Below are 14,845 nucleotides of genomic sequence, written 5' to 3' on the forward strand. Positions count from 1 at the left end.
CATGTGGGTTAGAGTGGCACACTGATGGACTGTAGTTACAAGTGGTTTAGAGTGACACACTGATGGGCGGTAGTTACAAGTGGGTCAGTTTGATACACTGATGGACTGTAGTTACATGTGGGTTAGAGTGGGACACTGATGGACTGTAGTTACATGTGGACTACAGTGGCACACTGATGGACTGTAGTTGCATGTCAGTTAGAGTGACTCACTGATGGACTAGTTATAAGTGGGTTACAGTGGCACACTGATGGACTGTAGTTACATGTGGGTTACAGTGGCACACTGATGGGCTGTAGTTTCAAGTGGGTTACAGTGACACACTGATGGACTGTAGTTACATGTGGGTTAGAGTGACACACTGATGGACTATAGTTACATGTGGGTTAGAGTGACACACTGATGGACTGTAGTTACATGTGGGTTACAGTGGCACACTGATGGGCTGTAGTTACATGTGGGTTACAGTGACACACTGATGGACTGTAATTACATGTGGGTTACAGTGGCACACTGATGGGCTGTAGTTTCAAGTGGGTTACAGTGACACACTGATGGACTGTAGTTACATGTGGGTTAGAGTGACACACTGATGGACTGTAGTTACATGTGGGTTAGAGTGACACACTGATGGACTGTAGTTACAAGTGGGTTAGAGTGACACACTGATGGACTGTAGTTACAAGAGGGTTAGAGTGACACACTGATGGACTGTAGTTACAAGTGGATTAGAGTGGCACACTGATGGACTGTAGTTACATGTGGGTTACAGAGACACACTGATGGGCTGTAGTTACATGTGGGTTACAGAGACACACTGATGGGCTGTAGTTACATGTGGGTTACAGTGGCACACTGATCGATTGTAGTTACATGTGGGCTACAATGGCACACCGATGGACTGTAGTTACATGTGGTTTAGAGTGGCACACTGATGGGCTGTAGTTACAAGTGGGTTAGAGTGACACACTGATGGACTGTAGTTACCTGTGGGTTAGAGTGACACACTGATGGGCTGTAGTTACAAGTGGGTCAGTTTGACACACTGATGGGCTGTGGTTATATGTGGATTAGAGTGACTCACTGATGGGCTATAGTTACATGTGGGTTAGAGTGACACACTGATGGGCTGTTGTTACATGTGGGTTAGAATGACACACTGATGGGCTGTAGTTACATGTGGGTTAGAATGACACACTGATGGGCTGTAGTTACATGTGGGTCAGCTTGACACACCTGATGGCGTGTAGTTACACGTGGGTCAGTTTGATACACTGATGGACTGCAGTTACATGTGGGTCAGTTTGACACACTGATGGACTGTAATTACAAGTGTGTTAGAGTGACACACTGATGGGCTGTAGTTACATGTGGGTCAGCTTGACACACCTGATGGCGTGTAGTTACACGTGGGTCAGTTTGATACACTGATGGACTGCAGTTACATGTGGGTCAGTTTGACACACTGATGGACTGTAGTTACAAGTGTGTTAGAGTGACACACTGATGGGCTGTAGTTACATGTGGGTCAGTTTGACATACTGATGGACTGGAGGTACGCGTGGATCAGTGTGACACACTGAAGGACTTCAGAATTTACTTTGGCTAACTCCTCTGTCATACCACTGTATCTCTTTACAAGTAGGCAATATACCATCTAAATGTTGCTATCGCGCTCACGGAACCTCATTTTTGTTCCTCTAATCAAGGATTTCCTATCAACGATGCAGTCCTCTTGATCTCTCTTCTCTTCTCGGCCACAGCACGACGCTTAGTGCCAAACACCCAGTTACTGTGGCTTCCCCCAGTAAGTTGTTCTTCTCAATACTATCTCAAGTTGTATAATTATTATTGTGGAGAACGGCCACAGGTGTACTCTGTTCTGGCTACGTATTACTCCTTCTCCTGATATCACCCAGTTACCTGTCTCCTGCAACGTAGGGGTAACTACCTCCCTCCATCTCCTGTCTATCACCTCCTCATTTTCCCATGTAGTCAAAGGTCATCAAGCTGCAGCTCCAGTTCCTTAATACATTCTCTCAGGAGCTGCAATTCAGTGCACCTGGTGCAGATGTTCTTATCTTGGAGACTGAAGGTCTCCCAGACTTCCTGCATCCCACACAGAATTTAAAACACTCCCTTTGGAGCCTCTCTCACTCAAGTTCTATGCTCTAACAGATGAGAAATGAACAAATAAGAACAGAGAGAGAGAGTAACGTACAAGATACGTTACCTCACCCAAGTCTAATGAGCCAAAGCCACTCTAAAGACCCGTAACGCCGCTTCAAGGAATTATGGATCTGCATTCCCAGATCGCTCTTTTCCACTGTACTCCTCACTGCCCTACTGCTCACTGCGCAAGACCTCCTTACCCTGACTGGTTTTCCCAAAGTACACTTCACACTTGTCTGCATTGAATTCCATGTGCCATTTTTCAGCCAGTCCAGATCCCGCTGCAAGCCTTGATAGCCTTCCTCCGTGTCATCCGCAAATTTGCTGATCTAGTTTTCCACTTTATTATTCAGGTTGTTGATATAGATGACAAAAAACAATGGACCCAGCACTGATCCCTACAGCACTCCACTAGCCACAGGCCCCCGGTCAGAGAGGAAAGCATCTACAACCACTCTCTGGCTTCTCCCACAAAGCCATGTCTCATCCAATTTACTATCTCCTCTTGAATGCCAAGTGACTCAACCTTGTTTACCAACTTCACATGCAGGACTTTGTCAAAGGCCTTGCTAAAACCCATGTAGACCACATCCACTGCCTTGCCTTCATCAACTTTCCTGTTAACTTCCTCAAAAAACTCTATAAGATTGGTTAGACAGGACTTTCCATGCACAAAGCCATGTTGACTTTCCTTAATCAGTCCCTGTCTATCCAAATACTTACATATCTGATCCATTAGTGTTAAACCTTACTTCTACTTATTCCCCGTTACCCGATGCAAGAACACACAGTACTACGGAAGATAAAGCAACAGCTTTTTTATTTAGTAGCTCGCTACTGGAGAGAGAGCACTTAGGCACACACAAGGGCCCGTATCAGTGGTCTCTCTCTCAAAGCACAGACACAGAGTTTTTATATCATTTTTGTCATGTAGCAGGAAACAAGTTTTTAGCTACCCCCATAGTCACTTGCCCAGCAATAGTGGTATTTTAAGACAAAGATCCCTTAGTTACCTTAAAAGGCAAAAGCCATCAAACTCAAGACAATGTGCACGATTAGGTAATTCCTCACTTTTCAACCGTAGTTTCATACTTCTTATACAGAATAATTAAATTACTACATCCTGTCCTGCAAGTGAAACAAGGATTGCAAGGTCATATTGAACCTTTGTCCAACTTAAGAGTATTTATAAAACTAGCTTACGAGACAAAGACTGAAAAGCGGAACCCAATTCACAAAACATAACTTCTGCAAAATTGTCAGTCTGAAAGCAACACAGGCAGACTACCCAGACAGAAGTCCGAGCAACCCCTCCTCACAAGGGTCCGAAACCCGCCCCCCCAAACCCCTTCAACCCTTCAACACCTCATTAGAATACCTTCCAATAACTTTCCCAATACTGATGTCAGGCTCACCAGCCTATCATTTCTTGGCTTATTCTTAGAGCCTTTCCTAAACAACGGAACAACATTAGTTATCCTCTGATCCTCTGGTACCTCACCTCCAGCTAAGGACATTTAAGTATCTCAGCCAGAGCCCCTGCAATTTCTGCACTAGCCTCCCACAGGATCTGAGGGAACATCTTGTCTGGCCCTGGGGATTTATCCACCCTTAGTGGAATGCACTGTCTGAGTCAGTGGTGGAGACAGATACATTAGTGAAGTTTAAGAGACTACTAGACAGGCATATGGAGGAATTTAAGGTGGGGGGTTATATGGGAGGCAGGGTTTGAGGGTCGGCACAACAATGTGGGCCGAAGGGCCTGTAATGTGCTGTACTGTTCTAGTTTGCCTGTGCTGGGACTAGGTAGAATAACAGTTTGACATGGGCCTGCTTCTCTGCTGTAGTGTTTTATGACTGTAAGTTAAATAATAGACATATTAGATGGGCGTTGATAAGAATGAATATTTCACTCAATGAACATAGGAGTCTTGAACTCACTATCTGAATGATGGTGGAGAGAGAGAGAGACTCTCACTACATTTAAAAAGTTACCTGGATGAGGATAATTTATGGGATTCTGCTCCAAGAACTGGGAATTAGGATTAATTTTAAGAACATCCTTGACCACCGGGCCACAGGATGTGAAGTGGCAAATTTCAAGAAGTATTTAAGAATGGACAGATAAAAACAGAAAATAATGGAAATAAATACTCAGCGGGCTCAGAGAGGATGAAAGACAATGTTTCAATTTGATGACCTTTCATCAGAATGGAGAAAACCAGAACTGAAATACATTTAAGTTGTAGAAGATGCAGAGGGTTAGAGAGAACAAAAAGAATGCATGATAGCATGGAGACCACAAGGTGCCAAATGGTCCGTTCCTGCTTCTTTTTTCTGCATCCATGTTTAGTGTTATGAAATGCTGGAGTACAGATCCAGTCCTGGCCTTAAGTAAGGATGTGCAGGCCCTGGAGAGGATACAGAAGTGATTCTGGCATGAGGCCCATTAGTTATCATGATAGACCAGAGAAGCTGGAATAGTATCATTGAAACAGAGGAGGTCAATCTGATAGCAAAGAAAACATAGAAACTGGTGGAGGGGTCAAAAGCCAGGGAAACTGGGATGAAAGTGAAATGAAGGACAATACCTATTATGCAGGGAGGGAGGACAGGATCTGGAGTGGACTGGCAGGGACTGTAGCGCAGACAGATTGAGTTGTAGTGTCCAAAGAAGAATTAAATATGTACTTAAAGGGGGAAAAAAGTAGGAATGTGGAGAAAGAGTGGGGAAGATGGACTGGATGAATCATCCTTCATGGATATAACAAACTCAATTTCTTCCTTCACGGATGCAATATTTCTGGGATTCCATTCAATCATTCCCCAAAAGGGTCACCAGCTCTGTGCCCACGTACACTACCTCACCAGTTCTTTGTCTTTTTGCACTATTTATTATATATCTTGTTAATAAAAACTACAAATTACAATATTTATTACACTGTACTACCACCGCAAAATAACACATTTCATGACGTATGGTAGTGATATTAAACCTGATTCAGATTCTTCTTGTTACCTTCTCAGAAGGTTCTATTGCAATTCAATGTTTTCTTATAAATGCCACTTGCACAAATTAGAAATCTGCAGATGATTTAAGGACAGTAATGTCATAAACATGATAAAAGATCTCCAATGACAACAATTTGTATTAATGTAACAGCCCTAGCAAGAGCCCAAAGCACACCATCAGATGTTGTCAAAAACTGATGCCACATTATGGCAGGGGAACAAAAGTTTGATTAATGACATCATTTCTAAAAAGTACATAAAGGAGAAAAGAAAGTTAGAAGAATACTTAGCATGCAGAAAGTTCTGGAAGCTGGGCAACAAAGAGAACAGTGATGAACTGAAACATATCAATAATACCCCAGCGCAGTAAAATTTAAAAAGGCGATTGTTGACTTCAGGAAAGGGAAAGAGCGTGACCATGCAATGAAAATAAGATTCAGATTTACTTATTTATCACATTTATGTTGAGCAAAATGTCTCATTTTCAACTTTCATTCCTGCTCGTTGCTGCCAATACACACTTCTGTTGATTCTGATATCTTAGAAAACCATAGAAACCGTAAAAAAAACTACAGCACAGAAACAAGACCCTTCTTGGCTGTGCCGAACCATTTTCTGCCTAGTCCCACTGACCTACACACGGACCATATCCCTCCATACACCTCCCATCCATGTATCTGTCCAATTTATTCTTAAATGTTAAAAAAGAACCCGCATTTACCACCTCGTCTGGCAGCTCATTCCATACTCCCACCACTCTCTGTGTGAAGAAGCTCCCCCCCCAATGTTCCCTTTAAACTTTTCTCCCCTCACCCTTAACCCATGTCCTCTGGTTTTTTTCTCCCCTTGCCTCAGTGGAAAAAGCCTGCTTGCATTCACTCTATCTACACCCATCATAATTTTACATACCTCTATCAAATCTCCCCTCGTTCTTCTACGCTCCAGGGAATAAAGTCCTAACCTATTCAACCTTTCTCTGTAACTGAGTTTCTCAAGTCCCGGCAACATCCTTGTAAACCTTCTCTGCACTCTTTCAACCTTATTTATATCCTTCCTGTAATTTGGTGACCAAAACTGAACACAATACTCCAGATTCGGCCTCACCAATGCCTTATACAACCTCATTATAACATTCCAGCTCTTATACTCAATACTTTGATTAATAAAGGCCAATATACCAAAAGCTCTCTTTACCTGTGACGCCACTTTTAGGAAATTTTGTATCTGTATTCCCAGATCCCTCTGTTCTACTGCACTCCTCAGTGCCTTACCATTTACCCTGTATGTTCTACCTTGGTTTGTCCTTCCAACGTGCAATACCTCACACTTGTCAGTATTAAACTCCATCTGCCATTTTTCAGCCCATTTTTCCAGCTGGTCCAAATCCCTCTGCAGGCTCTGAAAACCTTCCTCACTGTCTACTACACCTCCAATCTTCGTATCATCAGCAAATTTTCTGATCCAATTTACCACATTATCATCCAGATCATTGATATAGATGACAAATAACAATGGACCCAGCACTGATCCTTGTGGCACACCACTAGTCACAGGCCTCCACTCGGAGAAGCAATTCTCTACTACCACTCTTTGGCTTCTACCATTGAGCCAATGTCTAATCCAATTTACCACCCCTCCATGTATACCTAGCGAATGAATTTTCCTAACTAACCTCCCATGCGGGACCTTGTCAAAGGCCTTACTGAAGTCCATGTAGACAATATCCACTGCCTTCCCTTCATCCACTTTCCTGGTAACGTCCTTGAAAAACTCCAATAGGTTGGTCAAACATGACCTACAACGCACAAAGCCATGTTGACTCTCCCTAATAAGTCCCTGTCTATCCAAATGCTTGTAGATTCTGTCTCTTAGTACTCCCTCCAATAACTTACCTACTACCAACGTTAAACTTACTGGCCTATAATTTCCCAGATTACTTTTCAATCCTTTTTTAAACAACGGAATAACATGAGCCACTCTCCAATCCTCCGGCACCTCACCTGTAGACAGCGACATTTTAAATATTTCTGCCAGGGCCCCCGCAATTTCAACACTAGTCTCCTTCAAGGTCCGAGGGAACAACCTGTCAGGTCCCAGGGATTTATCCACTTTAAGTTTCCTCAAGACAGCAAGCACCTCCTCCTTTTCAATCTGTACAGTTTCCATGATCTCACTACTTGTTTCCCTTAACTCCATAGACTTCATGCCAGTTTCCTTAGTAAATACAGACGCAAAAAACCTAATAAAGATCTCCCCCATTTCCTTTGGTTCCGCACATAGCCGACCACTCTGATCTTCAAGAGGATCAATTTTATCCCTTACAATCCTTTTGCTTTTAATATACCTGTAAAAGCTCTTTGGATTATCCTTCACTTTGACTGCCAAGGCAACCTCATGTCTTCTTTTAGCCCTCCTGATTTCTTTCTTAAGTATTTTCTTGCACTTTTTATACTCCTCAAGCACCTTATTTACTCCCTGCTTCCTATACATGTCATACAACTCCCTCTTCTTCTTTATCAGATTTCCAATATCCCTTGAGAACCAAGGTTCCTTATTCCTATTCACTTTGCCTTTAATCCTGACAGGAACATACAAACTCTGCACTCTCAAAATTTCTCCTTTGAAGGCTTCCCACCTACCGATCACACCTTTGCCAGGGAACAACCTGTCCCAATCCACGCTTTTTAGATCCTTTCTCATTTCTTCAAATTTGGCCTTCTTCAGTTCAGAACCTCAACCCTAGGACCAGATCTATCCTTGTCCATGATCAAGTTGAAAGTAATGGTGTTATGATCACTGGAACCAAAGTGCTCCTCTACACAGACTTCCGTCACTTGTCCTAACTCGTTTCCTAACAGGAGATCCAATATTGTATCCCCTCTAGTTGGTCCCTCTATATATTGATTTAGAAAACTTTCCTGAACACATTTTACAAACTCTAACCCATCTAGACCCCTAACAGTATGGGAGTCCCAATCAATATATGGAAAATTAAAATCCCCGACCACCACAACTTTATGTTTCCTGCAGTTGCCTGCTATCTCTCTGCAGATTTGCTCCTCCAATTCTCGTTGACTATTGGGTGGTCTGTAATACAATCCCACTAATGTGGCCATACCTTTCCTGTTTCTCAGCTCCACCCATAAGGACTCAGTAGACAAGCCCTCTAATCTGTCCTGCCTGAGCACTGCTGTAATATTTTCCCTAACAAGCGATGCTACTCCCCCACCTTTCATTCCTCTGCCTCGATCACATCTGAAACATCGGAACCCTGGAACATTAAGCTGCCAGTCCTGCCCCTCCTGTAGCCACGTTTCACTAGTTGCTATAATGTCATAATTCTACGTGTCAATTCATGCCCTCAACTCATCCGCCTTCCCCGCAATACTCCTAGCATTGAAATATATACACCTCAGAAGATTTTTACCACCACTCACAACCTTTCTATTAGCGAATTTGCTTGAACTTTTAACATCATTTATTTTCACCCCAGCCACACTGTCAGCTCTGGCACTCTGGTTCCCATCCCCCTGCAAATCTAGTTTAAAGCCTCCCCAATAGCACTAACAAACCTCCCTGAAAGGATATTGGTCCCCCTGTTCAAGTGTAACCCATCTCTCTTGTACAGGTCCCACCTGCCCCAGAAGAGGTCCCAATGATCCTGAAATCTGAAACCCTGCCCCCTACACCAGTTTCTCAGCCACTTGTTCATCCTCCAGAGCATCCTATTCCTACCCTCACTGGCACCTAGCACAGGTAGCAATCCTGAGATTACCACCCTGGAAGTCCTGCTTTTCAACTTCCTACCAAGCTCTCTATACTCACTCTCCAGGACCTCCTCACTCTTCCTTGCTATGTCATTGGTACTGATGTGCACCACGACATCTGGCTGATCACCCTCCCACTTCAGAGTGTCATGCAAGCGATCAGAGACATCCTTGACCCTGGCACCTGGGAGGCAACAAACCATCCTGGATTCTCTGTCACGACCACAGAACCTCCTATCTGCACCTCCTACTATCGAGTCCCCTATCACTACCGCTCTCCTCTTTTTCCACCCTCCCTTCTGCACTGCAGAGCCAGACTCAGTGCCAGAGGTCCGGCTACTGCAGCTTGTCCCAGGTAAGTCATCCCCCCCCAACAGTATCCAATGCAGTATACTTGTTGTTGAGGGGAATGGCCACAGGGGAACCCTGCTCTGCCTGCCCTTTCCTCTTCCCTCGCCTGACAGTGACCCAATTTCCTGTCCTCTGCTCTTTTGGCGTAACTACCTCCCTGTAGCTACTATCCATAATCTCCTCGTTCTCCCGAATGATCCGCAGGTCATCCAGCTCCTGCTCCAGTTCCCTAAAGCAGTTTGTCAGGAGCTGCAGCTCGATGCACTTCTTGCATGTGTCGTTGTCAGGGACACTGGAGGGCTCCCTGACTTCCCGCATCCTGCAAGAGGAGCATTCCAACATCCTGCCTGGCATTGTCTCTACTCTAAACTATCTGAACAAAAAAAAACTTACCAGAACCTACCCTGGCCTCTGCCTGTTCTCGCCGAAGCCTGTTGAGCCAGAGCCGTCCCACTCTTACTCAGTCCACTCCGGCGATGGCCGCTGTATATGGCAGTCTGTTTTTAAACTTTAGCGCGCTACGTCACGCGCCTGCGCAGTGCAGACCCTTCTCCCCGAGCAGTGTTTTTAAAAAAATGACTTTTTCTACCCGAGTTCTTCTCTCCCTTCTCAGCTGCTTGCTTCGACTGAAACCTTTTCCATTAATGTCCAAGTACTGAAGGATTTTTATAAGCTCTTCAAGTCTCACCTAAACAAAAACTACATAATTATCAATGAATCATAGGTATAGGTCTTTCTGATGGCACACTCACATCTCATTCTGAGGATGAAGATTACATTTTGTGTTTCACTATCTTCAATGAATTTGTATTGGGAACAAAGAGCAGGAATGAGACAAGTGATTTTGTCCAGATTAAGAGGGAAATCAGACAGGATTATGTTCCCTCACATAACCTACAGAATTTCTTTAGCCAGAGAGTGGTGAATCTGTGGAATTCACTGCCACAGGTGGCTGTGGAGGCCAAGTTATTGGATGCATAAAAAGCAGGTTGATAGATTTTTGATTAGTCAGGGCATAAAGGGATACAGGAAGAAAGCAGGAGATTGGGCTGCAAGAGAAAATGGATCAGCCATGATGAAATAGTGGAGCAGACCTGATGTACCAAATGGCCTAATTCTGCTCCTATATCTATATTCTTATGGTCTCTATAGCAAGAAGATTCTAAGAGAAATTAGCAGTAATCCAGGCATGATAGAAACATAGAAACATAGAAAATAGGTGCAGGAGTCATAGGAACATAGTTAGGCCATTCAGCCCATCGAGTCTGCTCTGCCATTCCATCACAGCTGATCCTGGATCCTACTCAACCCCATACACCTGCCTTCTCGCCATCTCCTTTGATGCCCTAACCGATCATAATTGGTGGATGCAATGTTAACAACTTAGACTATGCAGATGACATAGTGCTGATAGCTACTTCTAAAGAGAAACTCCAAGAAATACTAGAAAAAGGCGTCACAGAAAGTACAAAGAGAGGATTGACCATCAACTGCAAAAAGACTGGATGTATGATCGTCACAAAGAAGAAAGACATACAGAAATGTTAACTGAAAGTGGGCAACAAAACAATTAAACAAACATAGAAGTTCAATTAATTAGGGGTATGATAACATCTGATGGTAGGGCTGATGTTGAAACTGGGAGTAGTATTGGGATCGCTAAATACACGTCCAACCGTTTGAGCAAGATACTAAAGAATAACAGAATTTCTATTGGTACAAAACTCAGTGCTGCAATGCTACATCCATTCAACATTAAAATATGGAAGCAAATGTTGGATAATATCAAAGCAATATGAGGGAAGGCTCGAAGCTGTAGACATACGGTTTTTGAGAAGAATGATGAATATATCGTGGAAGGACAGAGTAACAAATGAGGAAGTGTTGCGAAAAGCCAGAATAAGAAGAGAGCTGATATCACCAATCAGGAAAAGGCAGCTGGAATTTCTGGCACATGTACTGATGAAAGGGAAGATTGAACATCTTGCAGCAATGGGAAATTTGATGGAAGAAAAAGTCGCAGTTGACAGCGCATGACATTCGTGAGTCACAGCAAGGGATGGACAGACCAACATTTTGAAAAGCTTATTATTAGAACTTTTCACTTTAAAGACAGATGGAAGACCATGATCGCCCTCATCATATGGCATGGCACCTAAGGATGATGGTGATGATGATGATGACGACATTGAACATACAGTGAAATGCACTGTTTGCGTTAACAACCAACATGCCCAAGGATGTGCTCAGGGCAGCCTGTAAGTATTGCCCAACATAGCAGGTCCTCAGTGCTTGGTAGAACAACACAGAACACAACACAACAAGCAACAAAACAACAATGCAACAACAACTCAGCATTGAAAAGGGTCAGTAGCTGGGCGCTCACATATCAGATGATCTGCCTGGGCCCAGCACATTGATATAATCATAAGGAAGGGTACCAGCAGCTCTACTTTCTTAGGTGGTTAAGGAGATTCAGCTCATCACCAAACACTTCTGCAGATACACTGATGAAAGTAGAGTGCAGACACAAGGGATGCTGGAATCTGGAGCAACAATCGCCTACAAGAACTTAGCAGATCGAGCAACATCTGTGGGAAGAAAGAAACTGTCCACATTTCAGAAAGAACTTTTAGGCAGTCAGTGCATTGAGGAGGGGTGTAGCGGGTGAACTCCTCACCCTACCCAACATTACCTGCTGTCATCTTACACCTCAACAATATCTTTCCTCCTATCATTGCTGCTCAATCCTTCATCAGATGGAATTCAATGCAGACAAGTGCCAGGTGTTGCACTTTGGCAGGACAAACCAGAGTAGGTTTTACATGGTGGGTGGTAGGGCAGAGGGAGTACAGATCCATAATTCCTTCAAAATGGTGTCATAGTCAGGTAGGGTCATAAAGAAAGCTTTTGTCACATTAGCCGACATAAATCAATGCACTAAATAATGTTAAGCAACACACATCAAAGTTGCTGCTGAACGCAGCAGGCCAAGCGGCATCTCTAGGAAGAGGTACAGTCGACGTTTCGGGCCGAGACCCTTCATCAGGAATAACTGAAGGAAGGGTCTCGGCCTGAAACGTCGACTGTACCTCTTCCTAGAGATGCTGCCTGGCCTGCTGCGTTCACCAGCATTTTGTGTGTGTTGCTTGAATTTCCAGCATCTGCAGAATTCCTCGTGTTTGCATTACTAAATAATGTTGCGTGGATTTCCAGCATCTGCAGATTTTGTCTTGTTTATGATTTGATTACTACACTACAAAGTCTCTCCAGGGATGCCTATTCCGAAGAACTTTAAATCTTCCCTTCAACGGGAGTTTAGTCAAACCCTCTGTCACTGCTCCCCTCTGTGATCTCTGCTGCTCTCCGACTGTCACCTCCCCAACTTTTAAATCTTTTCCTCATCTTTTGCCAAAGGGTCTCAGCCCAAAACATTAACTGTACTTTTTTCCCATAGATGCTGTCCGGCCTGCTGAGTTCTTTCAGCACTTTGTGTGTGTGCTACTGAAAAAAGGAATTGGGTTGTTTTCTTGAAGTTGTACAAGACTTTGGCGAAGCCTAATTTGTAGTATTGTGTGCAGTTTTGGTCACCCACCTACAGGAAAGATGTAAACAAGGTTGAAAGAGGGCAGAGAAAATTTACAATGATGTTGCTGGGACTTGAGGATCTGAGTTATATGAAAAGGACTTTATTCCCTGAAGCTTAGGAGAATGAGGGGAGATTTGATACAGGCATACAAACTTACGAGGGACTTTGTTAGGGAAAATGCAATCAGGCTTTTTCCACAGAGATAGAGGTCATGGATTAAGGGTGAAAGGTGAAATGATTAAGGAGAACATGAGGAGGAACTTCTTCACTCAGAGGGTGATGTGAGTGTGGAATAAACTGCCAGCACAAGGGGTGGATGCGGGTTCAATTTCACCATTTACAAGAACTTTGGATGGTACATGAATGTGAGGGGTATAGAGGACCATGGTCCAGACGCAGGTCTATAGGACTAGGCAGATTAATGGTTCAGCGGAGTAGACGGGACAAAGGGCCTATTTCTGTGCTGTAATGTTCCAGCATTCACTGACTCTGCCAGATTGTTTACTCGTGAAAGTATCGGGACTGGCTGTATCACAGTCTAACATGGCAATGCGTATCCGCAAGAATGTAAGAAGCTGAAGACGTCAGTGGACTCATCATGGGCACATCCCTCTTCACCATCTCAAGTTGGCAACATCCATCATCAAAGATCCCCACAATCCAGACCATGCTATCTTAGATACTGATGGTGGGAAAACAGTGCCAGCTGTGGCACTACAATTAGCACTGTTCCACCATATGTGAGGAAAAGAACCAGGAGAGCAGGGGAGCATACAAGTGTTTCAGTGTTCACATATAAGACTCAGAGAACATGCCACCACTCTGTTGCCAGTCAGGGATGTCTCAAAGTGGTGCAGGGCAGAAAGCAAACAGCTAGTTGTCGTGGAGTGCATCAGCTACCAGCAACACGGGGACAGTAATTGTTTAAATGTTTCATAGTTACTGTGAGAGAATTTGCCTTGACCTCAGAAAGCACATTCCAGATTGCAACCACTCAGTAGGAAATATTCCTCCTCAGATTCTCCCCATGCCTCCCACCCCTTACCATAAATCTCTGTTCTCTTGTCTCAGATAGACCCTGCCATGGGAAAAATATGTTCAATATCTACCCATCTGAGGATAGAAAGTGAGGAACTGAGGTCTCAAGGAACAGACTATAATGATCATTTTGTTAAGTATTACTTCTTTATACTGGATGCAATCACATAGTAAATCTGTCATGCTTGTAGCCAATAATACAATTTGGGAAATCTTATAAATCTAATGACCATTGGCCTGGTTATGGAGTCGTTGTTCACAGGATAAGTGAATGGAGACAGGAGACAGTAGAGTAGGGGACAGAACCGATCGCTGCAAGACCAGAGGATGAAGCCAACAGTCTGAGCTTGGAGTTAATGGCTATTGGACTAATGGATGGAGCCAGTAGGCTAGTGTGATGGAAACAGCAACTACACAGGTCATTGGCTGTAGCAGTAGGGGCACAGTTTGTGATCAGAATTAAAGAACAGGATGTGGCAATTATGACCTGCAAGTGGTGTTTGTGACTTAAGGGCTGGAGTGAGTGGCCGGGAGGGAATTGAGTTGGTGGTCAGAGGAGAGTGGAGGCAGTCGCAGGCTGGGAGTAGAGTCAATGACAGGAAGGAACTAAGTGATCGATCGATCGAGCAATACAGCATGGATACTGGCCGTTTGGCCCAACAAATTCATGCTGACTAAGCTACTAACCATCTGATCCCAATTACTTGTGTTCAGCCCATACCCCTTAAAGTCCCAATCCTTCCACATATCAATCTAAATGTCACTATTGTGCCTGCCTCACACACTTCCTCTGGCAGCTCATTCCATTTACTTGTAGCCTCAATGTGAAAAAAAACTGCCACCATACTCTGCCAGCAATGCTCGTTTAAATGAGTGATGCACATCTACTCTGAGGTCCCTCTGTTCCATTTCACAA

At 43.9% G+C, this 14,845-nt stretch overlaps 1 protein-coding gene across 4 annotated transcripts in view; it reads right to left on the reverse strand.

Moving 5' to 3' along the window:
* Positions 1-14,845, reverse strand: part of tmem63c (transmembrane protein 63C) — a 342,578-nt gene that overhangs the window by 326,743 nt on the left and 990 nt on the right. The window lies entirely within an intron of this gene.

Source organism: Mobula hypostoma, chromosome 1 (assembly GCF_963921235.1).
Source record: "Mobula hypostoma chromosome 1, sMobHyp1.1, whole genome shotgun sequence".
NCBI classification, from domain to species: domain Eukaryota; kingdom Metazoa; phylum Chordata; class Chondrichthyes; order Myliobatiformes; family Myliobatidae; genus Mobula; species Mobula hypostoma.